The sequence below is a fragment of the Thamnophis sirtalis genome, unplaced genomic scaffold (genome assembly GCF_051295495.1).
Source record: "Thamnophis sirtalis isolate CommonGarterSnake01/CBP01778 unplaced genomic scaffold, rThaSir2_p1.2 scaffold_2, whole genome shotgun sequence".
Taxonomy (NCBI): Eukaryota; Metazoa; Chordata; class Lepidosauria; order Squamata; family Natricidae; genus Thamnophis; species Thamnophis sirtalis.
Window position 1 is genome coordinate 135,898,559 of NW_028261382.1, and position 23,332 is coordinate 135,921,890.

Genomic DNA, 23,332 nt, shown 5'->3' on the forward strand with positions numbered 1-23,332 from the left:
TCTTGAAGGAGCTTGAATCCAGTTTACCCTCAAATTTCAACTCACAAAGCCAATACCCTCTTCCGATCTTAGATCTCCAGTTGAAATTGAATCGCGTTTGCAGAAACCTAGTAATACATCAGTTACATATTAGCTTTGCATGATGGCTCTATCCCACTGCTAGTCCCCACACATTCCTCCATCTTTGGATGGTTGTTAAATGCATGCTCACTTCTCTTTGTCACAATTTTTTGATGAGTGATTGGTGCACAGGGCCAGAACCATAGGTGAGGAAGAGAATATCCTGCAACAGGGGTGGTTCGAGCCCAAACTGATCATGGTACAATTGTTATCTCCTCCTTAGTTAAACACAATTGCAAAGCAAAACAAAGTACTGTATCTTTAGGTTACCAATATCCTTAGCAGGTTGTTTGGTAAGGAAATGCATTTAGTTATAACTATTAAATTAAGGGTAGCCAAATTACCCCTTTAGCTTAAGAAAGTCTGACTCTTCTTCCTGAATATCCAATCTCCTTGTGTCATTGTTTTCACCTTAACTTTACCTGATCTATTCATATGGGTGTTGAAAGTTATGAAAATGTCACCATTATCAAATGGTTCTAGCATAAAGTGACCAGATTTTCAGATTGGTAAAGAGGGACACCTTTGACCGGGGGTAGGGGGGGTTGATTAAAATTTTTATACAGAGCAACAAAAATTTTCATACAACGCGAAAATAGTATTGTAATATTTTTTTATTTCAACATAACTACAATTTACAAATATAAATTGTAACTGTTGCCAAACATCAAAATTTTGATCATGTGACCATGAGGATGCTGCAACGGTCGCTAAGTGTGAAAATGGTCACTAAGTGTGAAAAATGGTCATCAGTCACTTTTTTCAATGCCATTGTAACTTTGGTCACTATACCACCTTTCTTGCCACAGTTCTTAAGTGAATAACTGCAGCTGATAAGTTAGTAACATAAGTGAATCTGGTTTCCCCATTTGACTTTGTCAAAAGGTGATTATATGACCCCAAGACACTGAAACCGTCATAAATACGAATCTGTTGCCAAACATCAAAATTTTGATCGCCTGACCATGAGGATGCAGCAACGGTCGCTAAGTGTGAAAATGGTTGCTAAGTGTGAAAAATGGTCATCAGTCACTTTTTTCAATGCCATTGTAACTTTGGTCACTAAGCCCATTATACCACTTTTCTTGCCACAGTTCTTAAGTGAATAACTGCAGCTGGTATTTTGTATTTTGGATAGAATCTTTTTTTAAATAGCCTAAGACAATTTAAAAAAAGAATCTACACAGAATAAATTGAAGTAAAACATTTTAAATTATTCTTTCTATGCACAATATATTTCAAAGTATTGTGCATAGAATTTTTAAACATGGTTTCATTTCAATTTATTTTGGATAGAATCTTTTTAAATAGTCTAAGACAATTTAAAAAAAGAATCCACACAGAATTTTAAAAAATCCTATGCACAATAAATAAAATATTATTTTAAAATACATTAAAAAAATAAAAGAAAAAAACCCAGTTCATTACCAGCAGGCTTGCACTCCATGTCAACCCAGAATGATGTAGATGTTAATACAAAGAACTGAGCAAATTGAAATGGTGAAATTAGTCAGGGAAATATTTTTCAAAGAAACTTTGCCACCATCTTGGAGCAGGCCTCCAACCTCTGTGCCCCTCCCCTCCGGAAAATCCAGGAAGTAACACTCCCTACCTCTCTAGCCACGTGTTTCCCTGGAGCTCTATGGTACTTGGTCATTTTTTCTTATAAAAGTGAGTAAAAGGGGCATGGGGGGGTCCATTTTGTTGCTTTAACGTTTTAATATCTTCAATGAAAGTACTGAGACAGAGAGAGAGGTTAGACAGGGTGTCTTTTGTCTTGCCCCAGTTAGGATTTCTTAAGCAAATCCACTGGGCTTTCAACATGAAGCCAGAAAATCGGGACTTTTTTAAAACTGCCCGGGACACAGGAAAAATTGTTATAAAGCATGATTGTCCCGCTGAAATCGGGACGTCTGGTCACCTTATTCTATCATATAGCCAAATAATATTGGATTTTCTATTTGCCTCTGGTTCTGTGTGTGAGGCATAAATTATATGCATTGGGTGTTTTCACACTGACTTTGTTTTAAAGAAACAGTAATTGTATGAAATTATGACCTTATTTCCTTGATTGTGCAGAGATTTTTTTTGCTACAGGGAAACAGTTTTAAATCCAATATTCCCTCAGGGAAGTATATTGCTACTATCTCTTTGGACTGTCTTTTGGAAAGAAAAGAAAGAGAAAGAGAAAGAGAAAGAGAAAAAGAAAGGGAAAGCTCTTATTGTGAGCCAGCTATGGAGTGCCTGAAGATCTTGCTGGCAACTGTGAAGGGAAAGTTATTTCTGGTTCAATCAGCAGGAACTTTGCAAGATATCTCGGAGAAGAATGTGTGCTCCCAAGGGCAGCATACCTCTGAGAGCAGCTGTTCCCCATTCAGAGTCTCCACCAGCTGTGCACTTTGAGTTGCAGGGCATCAAGCCTATAAGGACATTTCCAGAATGTCTGCGACAGGCATTGCTCAAAGGATGGCAAAGGGTCCATATTTTACTCATCACTTTTTTCCCCTCTAAGAGCAGCTGAATGTGCACAACATATTTTTGCTCCCCAATAGCATTTGGGGATGGGTGGGTGTATATTTAATTTCCTTTAACATCACATGCTTTGGCTCCACCATACAGGTGTTGAATTTCAATTGCCCCAGATCTCACTAACTTGGAGAAAGCTCTTTGCACTTCAGTGCTGTGGTAGTATCTGCCTTGCAACTTTTCCAATATAGTCTACCCTTAAGAAAAAAGCTTCTTGGTTCCTGCCTTACTCTTCAGACTTTCTTCCAACTTTATCCAGGCTGTGTTTTTTAGTGTGTTTTCTCATCAGCAGGACTAAAGTATACTACTGCTGATATCGTGATATTTCTGAGACATTTTTTTCCCGTTCAACCAATCTGAGCACATTTCCCAATCAGAAAAATCCCAGTGGAAGATGTTCATGAGGTTTTCCCTTTGGATTGAATGGAAGCAGAGAAGTGAAGGACTGTATAAAAGGATAAGAAGATCACTTTTGACTCATGTTGACAAAACAACTTCTATTTTAAAAGAAATTTCTGGGACAAATTCTCCTCCTTCAAATTATTTATAATATGGTAGTATAGAGTGTTTTATAAGCTGATACTAATGCCGTTGTGAGGTAAGATGAGCCGAAAAACACGTGGCATGTGTGTAAATGTGTGTGTGTGTGTGTAATGTTGCATGTAATTAAGGATACTATCTTTGGCAAGGAATTTAATAGAAAAAAAATCTTGAAAAGAAAAACTGCCCTGAAGGAAATAGATCTGTGTGTTGAAAATAAATTGCAACTGAATATCAAAAATAGGTGGGTGGTGAGATTTAAGTTGCATTTAGGGAAATATCACAGCTACCCTAGAATTAGATTGCTAGAGATTTCTTTATCCATGAACAACCAAAAAGTTATAATCTAGGTTGGGGAAAATAAGTACACAGACGGATTATGGATAAATGAATCTGTATTTATATTATCTTTATTTATATAGAAATGTTTCTCATATCCTCATCACCATCCACCATCACCATCCACCATTTGCAGCAAAGCACAATTATGTTAAAAGGATGGCATGCACACAATTATCTTAAGCATGTCAGGAAATGTCAGGTAAAGCTTGTCAGGTAATTTCCATGATAATGTTATGACAGATATTTTATCATTTGTCCCATATGGACTCTCATACCACCTTCCTTACAGGAATTTGGCACCAGCCACATGGTAATACACAAGCTGCCTCATGGCAACATTAAAATTGGTTTTGAATTGTTTGTCCCTGAAAGTGAAGTGCAATGCAGTTGTCATCAAAAATATTCATGATTACATTATTTGTCATATGTATTTGTATGCTGCCAGTTTCCAAGGCTCTTAGCAGTTTATAGACCAAGGAATTGTTTTTTTTTTTTACTATGAATATCATTGGGGTGGGGTAGAGGGTAGAGAATGACAATAAGAAATATTGTCCAGACTCCAACAGGCATTGTTTAACATAACAAACCTACTTGTCTGCCTGCTGACAGAAATCTTATTGACAGGGGTAAGAAAAACCAGATCTCTCTGTAGTTCCTCCCAGCTCAAAAGCAGGTCAGAAAATAAAGCACCCATAGACACTAATATTGCAGCTTCAATAGTAAAAAGTGATGGTCATTTTCTTAAATATGTCTCCTTGTGATCCATTGAAATATGTGCACTAGGAAGACGATAAAATAAGTCATGAATTTCTATGTGATAAATATTAATGGAAGTCTTCACTGTAATAAGCAATTTCCTTATCAAAATTTAAATGAAATATCATTTGTTAAACAATTATCAATATTACATTAAATTATAGTGTAATAACCATTATCAATTTTCCCATACAAGTTTTGCTTCCTGAAAAACTTCTGGTGGTTATGATATATCCCTTCAAATTGAAAAACAATTATAATTTCAGGCTGACTGCATCGTGTAGGAATCTTGAGAATTGTGAAGTTAATGTCTAAAAACTATAATTTAATTGATAATATTTCCAACACACTGCATGGATTCAATAGTGCTTTGCTGCTGATTTTCATTTGTACTCAGGGTCCAATGCAACTTGCTGCATGCTCCAACAATAGTCAACCAGCATTGATGGATTCTAACTGACCTGATATTGTTTTTCCATTGTGGCAGTATCCTGGTGAAACCTTTTACCATGTTTGTCACTGACTGCACCTAGATGTTCTGTCCTAGAATCAGTGGCCCTTTCTTTTTAATGTAATGTGACTCTCTTACATGGCAGTGCAATTCGCATATGTAACAACATTTGCTGGTACATCCAACCAGAATTCCAAGCAACAGAGCCATTGCTTTTAGATCTCACCAGACATTGAAGCATATCCAGTACATGGTGTACTGGATATGCTTCAATAACAATTCCATGCTTTTGTATGTTTCTTTCATGTTGCAGCATAGCCAACAGGTATTGAAGGGTGCCATTTTGTAACAGCCTTGGGGCTGAACATTGATGAATCGATAAAGAGATTTCATTCTAGTGGGTGAAGCTGTGAACAAACTGTCACTTTCAGTAAAAAAAAATGAGGTTTTCAACCTATGCAAAGAAATTTAAAGTATATATAAGAAGAAATTGCAAAAACAGAAGACTTCTATAAAACAGTATGTGACAGTATGTAAAGTTATTTTCATGATCAGTAGTCAAAAGTCTATAAGATACAGTTAATGGTGTTCGGGAGGCAAAATTTTTGATGTCTATTGTTATACCTTTCTCAGATCAATCCATGTTTTTCAAAGTTGGAAGCAGTATAGTGGAATTATCCTTTTATGTCATGGGTGTTTGAGGTTAACAGTTTCTAAATGTGTTAACCTTTGATTAGCCCTTTAACTTTTTGTTCTTTTAATTTCCTGCTAGTTGTCCAAGGATTACAGGTCCCTGAGACAGCAAATTCTATTCTAGAAAGCATCTCTAAATAGAAAAAAAATGGAAAATATTAGAGGTAGCTCTCACTTATTGAATGCAATTAGAACTTACAACTACATTGTGGTCATAAAATGAAACATTACATGACTGCACTGACTTATGGCATCAGTTCTGGCTGCAGTTGTGAAGCCAATCACCAGTGGTTATTCAGCACGATGTCAATGTGTCTGTGACATGGAATTTCTCCTGGGTTCTCCATTGACTTTGGTTATTAGAAATTGTCTGTGAAGGTTGCCAGGAATAATCATATGACTATAGAATGCTGTAACCATCATGAATGTGTACCAATTGTCAAGTACTCATATCACAAATACATGACCCTGGGGATGCTGCATTAGCCACAACTTCACAACCAGTCATATATCTTCTTTTTCAACACTAATGTAACCGTAAATGATAGCTGACTGAGTGGCCAGTAAATGAGAACTACATTTAAATATTAGCAAAATATTATTAGAATTAGTGCACAATTGAACAATAATGTTTTATGCAGTGATGCACTGTTTTAGCTTTCAGTTACACTATGAAGACTAGTTTTATATCTAAAGAAAGGTAGCAAAATTGGTTAATTTATTTGTTTGTAACAATGGCAAAAAGGCATCTAAAATCTCATGTGATCTTAAAAGTCTGTAATAATTGCTTCCATAAGAAGTAAAAGTTTGTGCAACCTATTTGAAACATTTATGAAGCATTAACAGTGAAGTATTAATTGGCAAACAACTTAATTAAATGCTTTCTCAAATCATTAGAAGCAAATACTTTCCTATTGGTTATGCATGCCTTTTGTCTGGCTCTCTGTTACATCCTGTCTGTCAGTCAAACTTCGCTTCAGGTAATGTTCAAGCTCTGTGGGGAGACTCTTCAAAAATTACATCTGAATTTTAAAATATTTTGATTATCATTTTTTATTCCACAAATTCTCCTTTTCACTTCATTGTCTCTGTGACCCCAGTAAAGCAACACCACGAGAATGTTGGGCCTGAAGATGAAATTCTGCATCAAGGCATTACTGAGTTTCCAAAAATGCTCTCCGGAGAACAAACTGAATCAACCTAGAATCAACAAACAGAGCAGTTAATTAATGAGAGCGCCATAAGGGAGCGTTTCTAAACAATGTCAGCTCCTGCTGCCTCAGGAACTCCTTATTGTGGGTTTGAAAGAAGACAGTCTTTGGGTTCCCCCAAGGCACCTCTTGCTTACATTATCCATTTACTACAACTTTTCCTTTTATTTGCACCGATGGGAAACCATCCTTATTTGCTAAATTACTTTTTAAGTGATGCTTCTTCATGCCTGTAGCCTGAGGTGCATCAGTGAGGATGTCGCAGAGTAAACAATAACAGGAGCCAACTAAATAATATTGTAAACGAAGTTGTTGGGTCACAATTTTGATAAGTGGTCAGAAATGATGCTTGAATTAAGTTCTTCAAACAAATATTCAGTTGTTCCCCCAAGAGTTGTAAATTTAGAAATGTAGACATGAGGATAATCTTCCTAGTGAACCTTTTTAGAAGTATTAGAGTAATTAAAATTAATGCACAGGAATTATTCATTATATAGCATTAGACATGAGACTATTGTATTTTAGTCAGCGTGCTACCCACTGGGATGTTTGAATATATCTTAGAAGACACAAAATAAAAAGGACAAACATGAGATTCCCACTCTGATTTATACATTATTCATAATTGGATCATGAAGACACAACAAGGACGAGGGAAGCAGTGGAAAGGGTATCGACTGGAACTGTGAAAAGAGTTCAGCTTTATACTTGCATCCATAATGGGAAACCTGCCAAGTTTACATTATTTGGAACCAACACGTGCTAAAAAATATCTTTTAAAACTTGTAGAGAATTTATTAGAAGGATATTTATTTAGAGAAGATAGAACTGAAGTAAATGAAAGTTATTTCCAAGCAAATGAGGTTAGCAATCCAATTTCTATTACATATTATGTTACCATATGTTACATATTAGATATATTTTAAATATTGTAGTTGATTTCCATTATGACTAGCAGTAAGAGTATATGCATTTAGTGTGTGAGTAGCAATGCATTCTTGACTGATAAGGTCAAAGATGTAATAACTGCATATTAAATCTCAACATTATCATTGTTTCATATAAGTGACAATCAATTTCTGAATTAAATTCTTTTGTCCAAAAGGTTGATTTCCTATTACTACAATAGCTTTCTAAAATAATAATCCCCTGGTTTCAAAAAAAATTAAGAAAATTAACCAAACAAATGTGGCTTTTGAAGTGATTTTGAAAGTAAATTAGAACAGTGCCTTCTTTATGGTTGGCTAATAGAGAATGGCATTTGTCTTCTTTAATATCTTATGGGTAAATAAGGAATGCAGGCATTTATACATTTCATTATTTACAAAAAATAACATGCTATTGCAACAATAAAAAAGAGTAATACTGAAAAAAGGTGAATTTTAATGCTGAACAAACTGGACGATAAAGCATATATTGCAACAGCTCATATTCAGTGGATAAGTGGGAAATTCCAGAACCAAATTCAGGAATGCAGGCATTTTTAGCAATCATGACAAATGTCTGTCAGACAGCAAAACAACAAGGCTTGTGTAAACATCTCTGAAGAAAAAGGGGTATCATACTATATGGGTTCAACTGCCTAGTTGGGAGAATTGTAGGAAGAAATGCAAGTTATTACAGTTAGTGTAAAATCTAGATCATAACTGATATCAGATCAGATAGCTGTCAATCACAGCTCACCTGTTGGGCCTTATTGCTAGCTTACTGGATTAATTACCTTAGAGGAGGGCTGTCAAACTCCCGGCCCATGGGCCAGATCTGTCATGCACTGGCTATGGCCATGCCTTGTTTAGCGAAGTGGGGGGAAAGTCCCGATATATCATGTTATGCCGCTGTGACAACCTGAGTTTGACATGCCTGCCTGCAGGAAGTTATCACTCAGCCCTCTCCCAGAAAAATGAAATATCCTAGGAAATACTGAAAAGACAGAATATTATGTTTCTCTGGATGTGAAAAGGAAGAAACATGTTTCAAAAAGACAAAGTAACTCTCCCTGCAGCTTCCTGCCCCTACCCACTTTGTCCATGAGCCATTAAAGCCTGAGCTAGTCCATTTACATAATAAAGAGTTCTCCCCTTCAGCTCCAGGGGGATGAGATTAAAGCATGATAATATTGGCCCTTTACTCAACTGACCACATGGCATCTGAGAATTCAACCAAACCTGGACTCAGCCTAGAGAGTTGCCCCTGCAGGGGCCCATGTGAGTCTCACAACCAATCAGAATACATTTCTTGCACAGGAGCAGGAGGCAGATAAGTGGGGCCAAATAGATTATAAAAAGCTCTGCAAGCCCCTCCCTCAACCCTTCTTCTTCTTCACCCACAACCTGGAAGCATGTGATCACTTTTTTCCCCCAGGACCTCAAGCCATGCAGTCCTGTCCACTATTAAAACATTAAACCATCTTTCTAAGCAACCTCCATGCCTCCAGTGTCTTTTTCCCCACTTGGAGCTGAACCTAGAAGGACATTTCTTCCAACATGCCTTAGAGAGATGAGAAAGAAGGTAGGGCTACACCTCTTCTCTCTTCCCTGGTGTCATGCAACCTATAAGTTTCTGGAAAGTGTAATCAGAAAAGTTATGGTGGTGCTGAAGCAACCACAGCTCTCCCAAATCTCATTCCCATAGGGGTCTGGGTGTTTGCAGTCTGTAAATTAATTTATTTGAGTTATCTTTGTTTAATAATTATTGTCTTATACTTTTCAATGTTTGCCCAATTGAAAATTACAAAGAATCAAACACATCCTCAATTGTGAAAATTTTGGTAGCATACAGATTGAATGCAGAGAAGTGTAAGTAAGTAAGTAAGAATGAAGAGAAAGAAGGAAAGAAGGAAGATGCAATCCAGAGCATAAAGGAAATGTAGTCATATCATTCTCTAGCAGAGTCAGTTGGTTTCACAGGTTTTTTTTAAAATGTTATGTGCTTCTGCTTATGTGTATGAGCTTTCTTCAAACTGGTACCTTCCAGATATATCAGAAGTATAAGGTCCAGAATTATTACTGGTGTATGGTCAGAATTCTGAAAGTTATAGATTCAACATATCTGAAGAACTCCAACTTTGGAAATGAAAACATACATTCTTAACTTTAAACATTTCAAGCAAGCAGGAGAGGAAGGAACATAGTCTGCTTCAACTTCCTGTTTCCCTACTTGTTATGAACATTTGAAGCCATGCATGTAAAGAACCACAGTAGTTTTCATAATACCACAGAATGTTGTCAGCACTGCAGGCATAAAAAAGAAAACAGCAATTCTTGATCTTACTCTGTGAACACAGCTTCACTATATTCCAAAATTTTGCTCTTGGTTTCATAATTTGAGAAGACTTCAGCTGTGCCTTGTACCTATTTTTATAATGGAAATACTATCCCATAAGTATCTAATCTTGGGTTGTGGTAAGAAATAATCATTATTTTTCCAGTATTCAGAGATAAAGGGAAAGAAAGGATCAAATAAAAGAATCTTCGGATTGCTTTAGCTGATTTGCATAGATATACTGATTAAGGATCAATTGCCTATAACAATGTTTAATGTGGTTGTTGTTATGTCCGACCCATCATGACCCCATGGACAACGTTCCTCTAGACCTTCCTGTCCTCTACTATCCTCTGGAATCCATTTAAGCTCACACCTACTGCTTCGGTGACTCCATCCAGCCACCTCATTCTCTGTTGTCTACTTTTTCCCTCAATCTTTCCCAACATTAAGCTCTTCTCCAGTGAATTATTCCTTCTCATTAGGTGGCCAAAATATTTGAGTTTCATCTTCAGGATCTGGCCTTCTAAACAGCAGTCAGGGTTGATCTCCTCTAGGACTGACCAGTTTGATTGACTTACAGTCCAAGGGACTTCAATGCTAGATGGCACAAAATAGGAAATGGAAGAATAACGTATCATTCCAAATTGCTGGCAATATTTTTCATGGATAGATTCTACTAGTAGATGCAATGCCATGTAATATAATACTATGTTATACTACCTTTAGCCTGGCTTCTCAGATACTATTTCTAAGGCATGGTAGCACAAGGGCTTCAAATATTCATGCAAAATAATTGAGTTAGTTATTGTGAAGTAAAATGGGCTACTTCCACTGACCATGTGGTGTGGTCTCATCTGTGAGAACGCTTCTTTCCTATCCCTCTTCTTGCCATTTTGTTGCCTGTAGAGCAGCTGGGGCATTTATTTTCAATGGAGAAATCACTCTTCCCTCCAATCGGCCGAGGCCCCTTGCTGTTCTGCGTGTCCCAATAGTGTCTTTTAATTAGAAAACAAAACTGTGATACATTCCAGCATGTTTAATCTCATAAAAGAATGCAGTTTACTCATTTGGAGACCAGGGCCTTATTAAATAAAAATGGAACAGGAAAATATACACTGATATGTGGACATTTTATCAAGCACAATTTCCCATTAAAGTGAAAGTTTTCATGTAAAACTTTTCCTAAGCTTTACACAAAGATTAGGAGAGAATAAATAAGTGCTAGACTTGTTCATTTCCTTTTTTTTTTAAATGAATGTATGACCTAAACCAGGAAAGATAACATAAAATTGGTTAAAGGACCCATTTTGAAATGCTTCTTTAATTTATTTGACTATAGACTTATTATTACTTATCTTTCATAAGATATAGTATACAACTCAGTCTTGGTTCAATTAGATTGGAAATTTGGACTTGTGAATTGAGGAAAAACCAATTTAATTCAAGATATTTCAAAGTTCAGTTAAATAATAACAATTCCCCAAATGGGGAAGAATTGAAATATTTGCATCTGTTCCATTTTTTAGTGGAATCAGAATACAGGAATGATAGATGGCCTTTTAGAATAAATTTACCCTGCCAAACTTCAACTAGCTTCCACCACAATATTTGAAATGTTCCCCCCGTGCTCCTTTTAAAGCAGAGGAAATAGAAAAGGTCAAAACAGCCACTGACGCAATTTATAGATATAAAAAAATGTTTTTAAAGTCAGATCTTACTTTTCTATTTGCTTTTCAGAAAATAAAAAAATGATATCATACAGAAAAATGACTGTTGCTTTGCCTTGCCCTGATAGGATGTGACATGATTGCCTCTGATCCTTGGATTTTCTAGATACCAGAAAGATTATGTTAACCTGTTACTTCTTGGGAAGGGCCACCATTTATTAATTTTGCTGTAGTGCATATCCAGACATGGCATTTTGGCAAAACCCATCCTTTTCTGGAATTGTCATTCAGAAGATTGATTTGTTTAATTTGTCTTGTGCCTTACTGTCTATTTACTCAATAATATGGCATGCTAATAATACTGGAAGAGCTAGCTGGCAAGCTTTGCATCTGGTAGATATGGCCTACTATTCAGTGAAAGACTCAAATTATGCTTTGTTGGCAGCAAGTAGTTACCAGAAGAATAAAAGAAAGATAATATAGTGGGATATTATTCCTTACATTGATATTTATATGGTTACCTTTCTTAGAATAAATGATTCTTGGCAGTGATTATTACTTAGAAACAATAAAAACAATATAACAATGTAATACATAACAAAACGAATAGCTGAGAAAGAACCAGAGGTGGGTTGCTCCCTGTTCAGCTGAACCGGTAGTGATGATTTGGCCTGGGTTGCAGAACCGGCAGTGAGCCAGGCTGGCCATGCCCCCAAACCAGTTCCCTGGTCTCTTTTGCCATTGCCGGCATGTTTCTGCATATGCGCAGAACAATTTACAGTCAACTCTGCATGCATGAGTGCTTGTGTGATGGGCACGTATGCACACAGCGAACCAGTACCAATCGGTACAGGAACCCACCCTTGGAAAGAACCAACTTATTATAATAATTAATATAACCATACTCTGCAGTTCCCACACCTATAGGGACCCTACTGTGGTCTTTAAGGCCTTTTAAAAGGAAAGCAGGATAGGGGTGAATCAGATCTCCAGGTTCCATTTACAAGCACTTTACAGAAAAGGCTCTTTTCCTGGGCCACACTACATAACACCAGAATGAGAGAGAGAAGGTCCCCATAACCATGGGTTCCTAAAACCCAGAACTACTTGGCCTTGCTAGGGTTAAGTTGAACACACCTGCTCTCTATCCAGACCCCTGTAGTCTCCATCTACTTAGAAAGACTATCCACAGCATCACTCAGATAATAAGCAGTGGAGATATAATAATGGGTATCATCCATATATTGAAGTTGCCTTAGCTCAGATATAATGCTATAGAATTAAGCAAGCTGATGAAAAAGAGATTGAAACAGAGGAAACTTCTTTCAACATCTTATATCCTTCTAGTAAATATTTAGACCAGTGTTAGTTGAAAACCCATTCATTGATATCAAGAGACTTTAATGTCCTGGACATGGAGAATTTAAACACAAGGTTTGACTTAAAAATGATCTGAACGCTCTTGAGCTGGCATTGAGAGTGATGGGAGCTAATATAAATTCCCAAGTACAAAAACAGAATCAGCTTGGAAATATAATATTTGCATATATAAAAACAGAAAGTTGAAAGCATGTAATTGGCCATGGAAAAGTAGTTAAGAACTGAGAAAATACATGAAGCTCCAGAGCAGTTAGCTATGCTATTCCAAAAGAGTTTATAAGGCAGTACATCTCATTGGGGAGATATTCATACCAATATCAAAGAGCTATCACAAATAAAATCACAACTTTATATGCCACTGGTAACAACTTCAGAAACTGTAAAAAATACTTTGATTGTGTAAATCACTGTAGAAAATATATTGCATGCACAATGCATTTGAAAAGGCTACAAAGTGCTTCAAAACTGATTTACTGTTTGACCACGGTGAGCTGTAGTGGCACAGTGGTTAGAATGCAGTAGTGCAGGCTACTTCTGCTGATTACTGGCTGCCAGCAGTTTGGCAGTTCAATTCTCACTGGCTCAAGGTTGACTCAGCCTTCCATCCTTCTGAGCTCGGTAAAATGAGGACCCAGCTTGTTGGGGTCAATATGCTGACTCTGTAAAACCGCTTAGAGAGGGCTGTAAAGCACTGTGAATCAATGTATACGTCCAAGTGTTATTGCTATTGACACAAATAGCATTGATTCATAATTCTACTCATTCAATAAAGTAATTCAATCAAAGTATTGACAAATCTAAGGTCCCCTTGTTTTCCTTATTTGTGTTGAATTGCATATATTGCATATATTGAAAAATGTAGGAAGGGCCCATGGTGATCTCTGTGTTTGTTTTCTTGCAGCTATTCATTGCCGATTCTTCTCCGTAAGAAGAAGTATTGCTCTCAATTTATGTTCTAGTGGCTTGCCCTGTCAATGTTGGTGGGAGTGATCTTGCAGGTCTTTGGTTCGACTGTTTCTTGTTAGCTTGTTTGGCAGTTTCTTAACTGGGGTATTGTTCTTGCTTGTTCTTGATTGTTGGTCTGATGTTAATCTTGATGTTAATCTATGCTCATTTGGGTGTTGATTGCTGGTGGGGAGATGTTTTGGTCTCTTTATCCTAGGCATCCCAGGCTGCAATATGTTCTCGGCTGGCCTTACTCCAAACAGGCAACTTTTATTATTATAAATGTATGTTCTCTCTCATGAGTAGGGCTGTGAAAAATGACAGAGTGTCATCTATTCCTCATCATTAGTTCTATTTAATTTAAGTTCATAGTTTAACTTCATTTTTTATTTTATTTCTTAACGGTGTAAAGCTCGGATAGAAAGGGTGCATGTTTTTGTGTTTATAAAACACACACACACACAAACACACACACACACACACTTCCAATAGTCAGAAAACATGCTATTTCATAAAACATGGTTTTGCACAGCCGAGGGATATGCCAATTTGAGCCAAATATTATTAAATAATAATGAAGCAGTTCCCAATAGTTGAAAGAATTTCAGAGGATACTAATGTACTAAGCCATTGCCTGCCAGAGTTGCAGGCCCCAGGGACTCATATGGAAAATAGTTTCCCAGCTTTGTTGGTTCCATATATTGCTCTAAAAAATACAGTTTCAGTAACCTCTCTCTTTGCCTTTTAAAAAGAAACTAAAGCCCCACTTCTCCTGGAAGCGATGTACATGTGTGCAGATTCACACACATGCCTGCATGTTATTCTCCATAGCTAATGACATCTTCAGTTTTCCACATATATTGTTGGCATCTATCTGGACCACAGAACTCAAAGCAGGCTATTGCATTTGTATAATACAGTGTACATAGAATATTCTACAAGTGCAATTGCTCACTTAACTAAGAGCTTAGGTATGATTGTTGTGCCTCAGAAGTAGCCTATTTTTAAATTAGACTAAAGGAAATCAGGTGTGATGGAGGATAAAGCTGGGCATGAAGAATATTATTTCAATATTGCTTTATCTTTTCAAACGTGGTAGTGGTTTTCAGAAGAGCAGCACAGAAATGCTTTAAATGGATATGACTTTATTTGCAGTGGACTATAAACTATGATACTCAACAGAGTTTGCCCTTCTCTAGCTGGTGGATGATGCTATGCACTGAAGATCTCTGATTAGATATTGCCAATACCACAGAGCATCCTAAGGAGTGGTGGGATTCAAATTTTTTTTACTACCAGTTCTGTAGGCATGGTATGGCTTTGAAGGCATGTTTTTGTGGGCCTGGCAGGGGAAGGTTAATGCAAAATCCCCATTCCCTCCCCACCTCACTAACTTGCTTTCCAGCTCTGTTCTCCTGTTCAGGGCAACAAAAGAAGATCCGGGAGGCTGGGAGGCAGCGGGGCAGGGCCAACCTTTTTGCCAATTCTCCAAACTACTTAAAATTTCTGCTACTGCTTCTCCAGAATACCACCTCTGCAGTAGTGGGTTTCAAATTTTTTTAGAACCTCTTCTGTAGGTGTGGCCTCCTGTGTGGGAGTGGCTTGCCAGCCATATGACCGGGTGGGAGTGGCTTGCCGGCTATGTGACTGGGTGGGCATGGCCAACTTGTAAAATGTGGTGAAACTCACTTAACAATGCTCTTGCTTAGCAACCAAAATGTTGGCTCAGAAAATCTGGCATTTGAAGCCCGCAAGTATTAAAGCTGTCAAGTTACAACACCTTTGCATCCCTAACCCTTTAGAAAAAAAACCCAGGGGTGTTCAAACTTGACAGCTTTAAGACTTGTGGACTTCAGCTCCCAGAATTCCTCCTCTCGCTCTTCATCTTGATGATGTGCGACCCTGTGGAGGGAGGGAGCTAGAACTGGTTCTAAACGGCACTGTAGATTTGTGGAACTTCTTCTATAGAAGAGGTTAGAACTGGCAGGAACCCACCCCTGCACCTCTGGCTGAATACTACCTCTGATCTTAAGTATTCAATTTCTTCCTAATAAATAGCCCACTGTATAAAGTAATCAGTTACAAAAAATTTTTTTGACTTAATTACTGTATTTTTCAGAGTATGATATGTCTTTTTTCCTCAAAAAAGAGGGTGAAAATCTGGGTGGGTCATACAATGAATACAGCATTTTTGGCCTCCTGAAACCCTACCCCATTTACATAAATGGCCATGCATAGCCTTTAAGAGGCTTCCATAGTGCTCCTGGGGCTTGGGAGGGCAAAAATGAGAGAAAACCAGACAGTTTTTTGCTTGTTTTTGCCCCCCCTCCCCAGCCCCCAGGAGTACTCTACAAACCTCTAAAGGCTATGCATGCTCTTTTTTTGGACAAAAATGGGCCCGTTTTTGCAAAAAAAAAAGGGGGGGAGCATTTTTGGGAGGTTTGCAAAGTGCAAAAACTTTTTTTAATTAGCCTCTTCAAAATCTTGGTGCATCTTACCATCCAGTGCATCTTATACTCCAAAAAATATGGTATGTATTCACAAACAAAACATCATCATTTGAACCTTTGTTCAAATAAGGACATTGTGAAAACCAAAATCTTATATTTTACAATAGTGGAAAGGTTTGGCATTCCAGGTAAAATATTGTCTGGCTGAAGAACAAATACAGTTTGGGTTTGTTGGTTTGTTTGTTTTTAAATCTCTCCTGTGGAGCATTTTTAGAAATAAACAATATTCAATACACTCTAAACTCTTTGAGCTACGGCCCAGTTGGAGGACAATGCTTTTCTACTTTAGGTTATGCATTTTGCATTGCTTTGCATTGAAATAGCCTCTTGAGCATCATCCATGCATAACTTTCATTGCCTAATTCATGGAGAAAGTGGTAAAATAAACTTTTCTATTTCCTAGTGGAAATTTTCAATTACTAAAACGTGCATATAGCACTGAAAGGAAAAATGTGTATTTTCTGTCAACTTCTAGTAAAAATTGATTTTAAATTTAAATAACAAATGCCTTGTGGCAAAAATGTTATGACATTTGTTTATATGAAGCATTTTAACCCTGTTCTTTAGCCAAAATCACTCCCAGAGTAGCTTGCAAATCAGTTTTTTAGAAAATTGTTTGTGTGACTCTCTAAAGCTTCTGTTATTGTTATTGCTATCATCGTCATCTATTATTCAGTTCAGATTTTTCCAAGTTTTGTCAGATAGGGATTTTATCCTTCTAGAGTCGTTCTCCATACGAAATAATTTTCCATTCAGAATATGAAAGTATGGGTCCGTGTGCAGCTGAAACTGGAGAATGAGAAAAGTTATAATGATCTTAGCCGATCTCTTTTGCATTTGGACAATAAAGTGGAGATTCCCAAAAGTACTTTAGACAATGCTAGACAAGAAGGAGCTTCCTACACAGACCTTTGCAATAGGTAGCATAACCTGTGAAATGTAGCTGTTCTTTGCAGTTCAAGTCTTTAGACAATGGTTGTGTGTGTATATGGGTAGAGAGGATTAACACAAATGGTGGCCAGTGTAAAATCAATAAGACTGAACTATGCAATGCCACTTCCTTCGAAAAATAAAATAACAAATGAAAAAAGTAGGACTGCAAGTTGTTGCTGAGAAAATGTTAATGAACATTGAAAATATAGGAGGTATTTTATACCTCCTAAGTATAGCAGGACATCAGATGGGCTTGACTAAAGCAGTAGTACAGTATTGCGACAAGATTGTTCTAGTAATAAACACAGTGATCAGATTATTGGGAGCCAGACCAACAGTTATTTCCTTCTACAAGAGGACAGAGCCATATAAACCATGAAATCCATTTCAATTTAAACTGGCCTGATCTTTTTGGGCAAACTCCTTTAGGAACCTATCCTACTCCCTAGTTTTGTATAATCAACTACCCTCTCCGCCCAAAAAAACCATGTGGCACTGACTTTATGGGGTGTCTGGAATATGGGAGGTGGCAATGTACCATCTTGTCCTTTTACTGGGACAATATAACATACTAGGGCAGAGTATCTTTGTATAAGCTCCTTGGTGAAAACTTTCTCTGAAGCAAAACTATTGTCAAGACAAGCCAACAGGCAGAAGAAACACTTTTAATGGCAGTGAGAACTTTGGAAGGCTAATATGGCAGATCAGAGAGAGAAGTGGAATTACATACTGTATGTACCTTCAGACTGTTTTTCAAAACAAGATGGCCATTTTATATATATATCCAGGAGGAAAGTGAAATCAATATGTATGTTCATAATTAAAGTTATAAATATAAATATTTTTCTTGCATTTTGGCTATAGAATGCTGGTTTTCCTACATATGGTGGCAATTTTATTTTTATATTTTACATGAAGATATATTATATCTTCTAAAGTTTAAAGTAGTATTAATGATGAGTAGAGAAGTAATATGACTTTTATTAGTGTTTTCCATAGTCTTTATTGATATTGCATTTTCAGCTAAGTAAATGATTGTATGTGTGTGTAAATTTATTTGCCTACATTATTTTCACTTTGCTCAGAAAAGATTATACGTAAGAATTTGGAATTCAGAAAAGGCACAGTCACTTAATTGGGAGGATTTATTACAAGTTTACAACCTAATTATGTTATAATGTTTTGACATACTGCTTTTCTAAACAAGCATAATAGACGTTATTCAATAAATTTTATTAATAAACTGAAGTGTGAGAAGAAATGTTACTTCCTTTTAAAATAAAAAAATATTATGTTAACTAAAATCTAATGTATTTGGGGAATAATTTTCATGTGACTTGTAAATATTGGTTTCTCAGGAACTGTTTATAGAGTTTACATGAAACTTATCTCATTCTCTGAAAACTTGTTATTACAAGTTGAATGCAGTGCAATTCTAATTCAATAAAATGGATGAAACAATACAAAAATTACTTAGCCGTGCCTCAGCAAACAACATCTTGGAAACTCATACATCAGATGTATAGGAGGCACTGATACAGCCTGTTCTTAGAAGTTCAGATCTTTTAAATCAGGGCTGTCAAACTCAAGGCCCAGTGGCCAGACCGGCCCACGGGGTGCTTACATCTGGTTTGTAGGGCCGCTCTGGAAACAATGAAGGATCCCCCTTTGGTGCATCTGCCAGTGAAAATGGAGCTTGGGAGTGCCACATGCAGCTCTCCTGAGCTCCATTTTTGCTGGCAGAGGATTGGAGGAGACTCTCGCAGGCAAAAACAAAGCTCAGGAACCTGTTTTTGGGCCACCAGAGGCACACCTAACATGAGTGACGTCAAGATGGCCACACCACCCTGTCTCCCCGAAGTCAAACACAACCCTGATGCGACCCTTAATGAAATCGAGTTTGACACCCCTGTTTTAATTGTGCAGTGTAGTTTCACTTGCTCAGGGAATATTCCAAATTTTAACTCATGGGTGGCAATTATCCACTGATGAAATTAACAAAGGATCATTACTTAATTATGATTCATATTTCCAAACTATGGAAAACTGTCTTCAGCAGATACTAAACTTCACAAGTGAAACTTCACATGAAAATCATGAGCAAGGAATTATTCAAATTATAGAAGTGAATTCATTGATACTATTTTACAATGAAATTGTACCCCAATTGTAAATATTTTGATCTATTGATATAAAATATAGAAAGCAAGGAAAAAGAGAGAATGAGAGACAAGGCAAGCATAAGTGAAATATCAGGGGTGGGTGGCAACATGGATAATTGTTGGGAAAAGGAAATAAATAAGAGAAGAAATATAGGAAGCAATTATAGTTGGTTTTTTAAAATCCTTGGTAGAGCCAGAAAAGCTTGGTTCCTATTTCTTATTTAACTATGTTTTGTGCAAAATCCTAGAAAAGCTTATGGCAATTGTTTGGTTTAAGTCACTATGGAGAGACGTAAACTATCTGGATTTATTTCAATCTTTTGAAAAAGATTCTTTTTAGTACCAAAATGGCTTTGATTGCTTTGGTGTCTATCAGTTTTCTTCTTTGTTTGTTTTTTCTCCACTGTCCATTAAACAACATGCTTGTTTTCCTGAAAGAACCCAAATAATAATAAAATATTGGAATAATCTGTGCTTTCTCTCTTTCCATTCTCTTTCTCTGTCTTTCTTTCCTCTTTCTCCCTCCCTTGTTCTGTATATCACTACCGCTATCTATCCAGCCATATTCTTTTGCTGGTGATGCGGAAACTCCTTCCACTCTCCTCTCCCCAAGATAGACAGGATTTATGGGTGGTAAATGTCATTGAAACACTGCAAAAAATAAATCCAAGCTGCTCTGCAGCTTAGAATACATGGCTATAGCAAACCCCATCCTAGTGAGTTGGAAGCATTTCACTCCGAGCATCTGTACCACTCCTCCTTAGAGAGTGCATACTAATCATCTCTCTTCATGGTCAGTAACCACATAAGGACAGCACCAGACGATGCCAGTGGTTGTGGTCCTGTAGCATTTATATGCTTTCCTGAAAAACAGAGCCTTGCCAGAGAATATCCGTCAGCCTTGTCTGCTGGTTTCCTCTCTTGATTGAGGCAGATGTTTATTTTCCATCTGCACTATATGTCAATGCAACTGCAGCCTTCATCTGGCAAAGGGGGGCTCTAATAATCTAAAGCCATTGCCGAAAACTGCCGGAGAGCTAACTCTAGTGAATAAAAATCAGGTTACAGCGGGAAACATTTACTCTTCATTTTGTGAAGCCCTTTTAACAAATGAAAATTTGCCTCTTTATACTTCTGCCAAACATAGGGCCATGTTTATTTCCAGCTATATGGGTCACCGAGGATTCCCAGCTGTTAGATAGAGTCAGTTGTGCATTGCTGCACTCAACAACATCTGTTTCACAAAAACAGTCTCCAGCTTTTAGCACTCAAATGGAGGTTACACCATATGCCAGCAGACCACTTAGTTTTTACCTTGGGAACCAACTTTACACCAGTCAAGGTAACAAAGTACTAAGTATTTAAATGGTCCTGGGCTTGGGTCACATCTTCAGTCTCGCTAACCACATAGAACAAAATTAGTTCTGAGCACATAGACCACAAGCTGTTTCCTCTCATCAATTATTCATGGAGAAAAAGTTTGTTTGCAAAACAGTTTAAATTGGGGAGGGATTGACTGTGATATTACAAGTGGTCACATATGAATCTTTGACTGCAGTCAGAATTTGTGTTAAAATGCCAACCAATATCAGCAATTCATAATACCAATAGAGTTAGCAGTCCTTTCATAAGCAGTGTTTTAAAGAGTTGTGACCCAGTAGATGCAGTTGTGTTGTCTCAACATACACTTCAAATGATTTTCTTGTATTTCTTTCTTGGGATCAGATTGTATCTTAGAATTCTCTTCCTTAATTGATTGAATGTTAATCACCAGACAAATGACTGGAGCATTACTTAAAGGGATAGCATATCTCAATGTTCTCTGTTCAGAATTAGGACTGTGCAAATATTGTGCAAGGGATGTTTCACTTTGACAAAAAAATTTGAAGCACCTTTAAAGCACTCATTTCTCCAGGTCAGCTGGCTATACTTCTTTTACTGATTGGTTCTGTGCATCTCCACGGAATTGAGGTGACCAATCAGATGAGATCATCTCTGTGTCAATAATTGGCAAAACATCACTTTCAGGTGATGAAGTATCTCATCAGTCTCCACTTCAGTACAAAGGTCTCTGCACCATCATAACTTTATTGTCTTATGCTTTGTTGCTCTATGCCACAAACATTATTTGTGAAATGCCTTGCTGCTCTCTTCTGGCCTTCAGTTGTTGGGCTAATCTTATGACCAAAATAAACAAAACCAGTTCTGTTGCTCTGCATCAAGACTGAAGATAGCAGAGCAGAGTATCAATATAGGTCACCAATATAGGTCACCCAGGCAATGTTCAACAGGTATCAATTTAGAGTTCTATTTCATTATTCTCAAATAGGAGAAATAATTAAAAACAAAAAACAAAACAGAAAGAATGCAGATTTATATTTTACATGCTTCCTCCCCTAAATATTAATGGTTTTCAGTAATCTTTTCTTTTTTGTAGAATGTAGAATGGAAAGGACCTCAGAAGGGACCTAGTCCAACCCCCTGCTCAAGCAGGAGATCCTATACCAGTGTTGGTAAATGTGCGCATATGCATGCACATGCCAGAAACTGGAAGAGCGGCCGCATGATGTGCATGTGCTTACTTTCTGGCGCGTGCATGTGCACTGGCCAGCTGGTCTTTGCGTGCGCATTCATGCCAGAAACTGGAAGACCAGATGGCCAGTGCATATGTACGTGCCAGAAACCAGAAGAACAGCCGCCCAGCATGCGCATGTTTCTGGTGCCCCTGTGCATGGGAAGACCAGCTGGCCAGCGTGCCAGAACTCAGAAGAGCAACAGGCAACAGCTCACGTGCCTATAGAAATGGTTCTGTGTGCCACTTCTGGCACGCATACCATAGGTTCACCATCATGGTCCTATACCATTTCAGAAAAATGGATGTCCAGTCTCTTTTTGAAAGATTATTTAGTTATTCCATTGGTTGATTGCTGCGTCATTAGGAAATTTCTCTTTAGTTCTAGGTTGTTTCTCTCCTTGGTTAGTTTCCAACCATTATTTCTTGTCTTCCCTTTTGATGCTTTGGAAAATAGTTTGGTCCCCTTGTCTTTGTACAAGCCCCCACAAATATTGGAACACTACTATCATGTCTTCCCTAGCCCTTCTTATATTAAAAATTATTATTGTTTTTCTTTTTAAAAACAGAAAAATAATCCCTCTGCATGTATTTAGGCATCTTTCTGAACAGTAACTTGCAATGGAAAACTCTGGATGGGCATATACATATATATAATAGATACACACACGCCCAAACTATGTTTCCAGGTGGGTTTTCCCCAGATCTCACAGCTCTAATTTGAACCAAGTTTTTACAGCTACATCTGTGCCGCCATGGAAAATGATTGCAAGATAATAGTACAGAAATGGGGGAGGTTAAACATACCTCCCCCACCTGCTAAAGCCCAGATGTGAGGACTAATATGGCGCAATATCCTCAAATACAAAAACTATTTTTCCATTTTGTGGCAAGCAAATGGAAGAAAGAAGAAGGAAGATAATTATGTGTTTTTCTTTTCTCCACAGTTTCTGCCAAAATAAAAACTGGAACTATCTAATAAACCATGCAACAGAATGGAATGCTTAACATTATCCTTTCCAAATGTGATCACAAAAATATTTGTCTTTAGTCTAAAGATTTTAATGCATACAAATGCCATGCAGTGAACAGGCATGAAAAATGCCTGATTCCTGGGCTGAATGTACTGTATAATTGGATAAAATTTCTCAATCAATTTCATACCATTAAGAGAGATTTACTTTGTCCATTAACTTCAGCAAAAATGACATAAGGACATAGACTAATAAGGTTGGAAGGGTCTTCAGAGGTCTTCAAGTC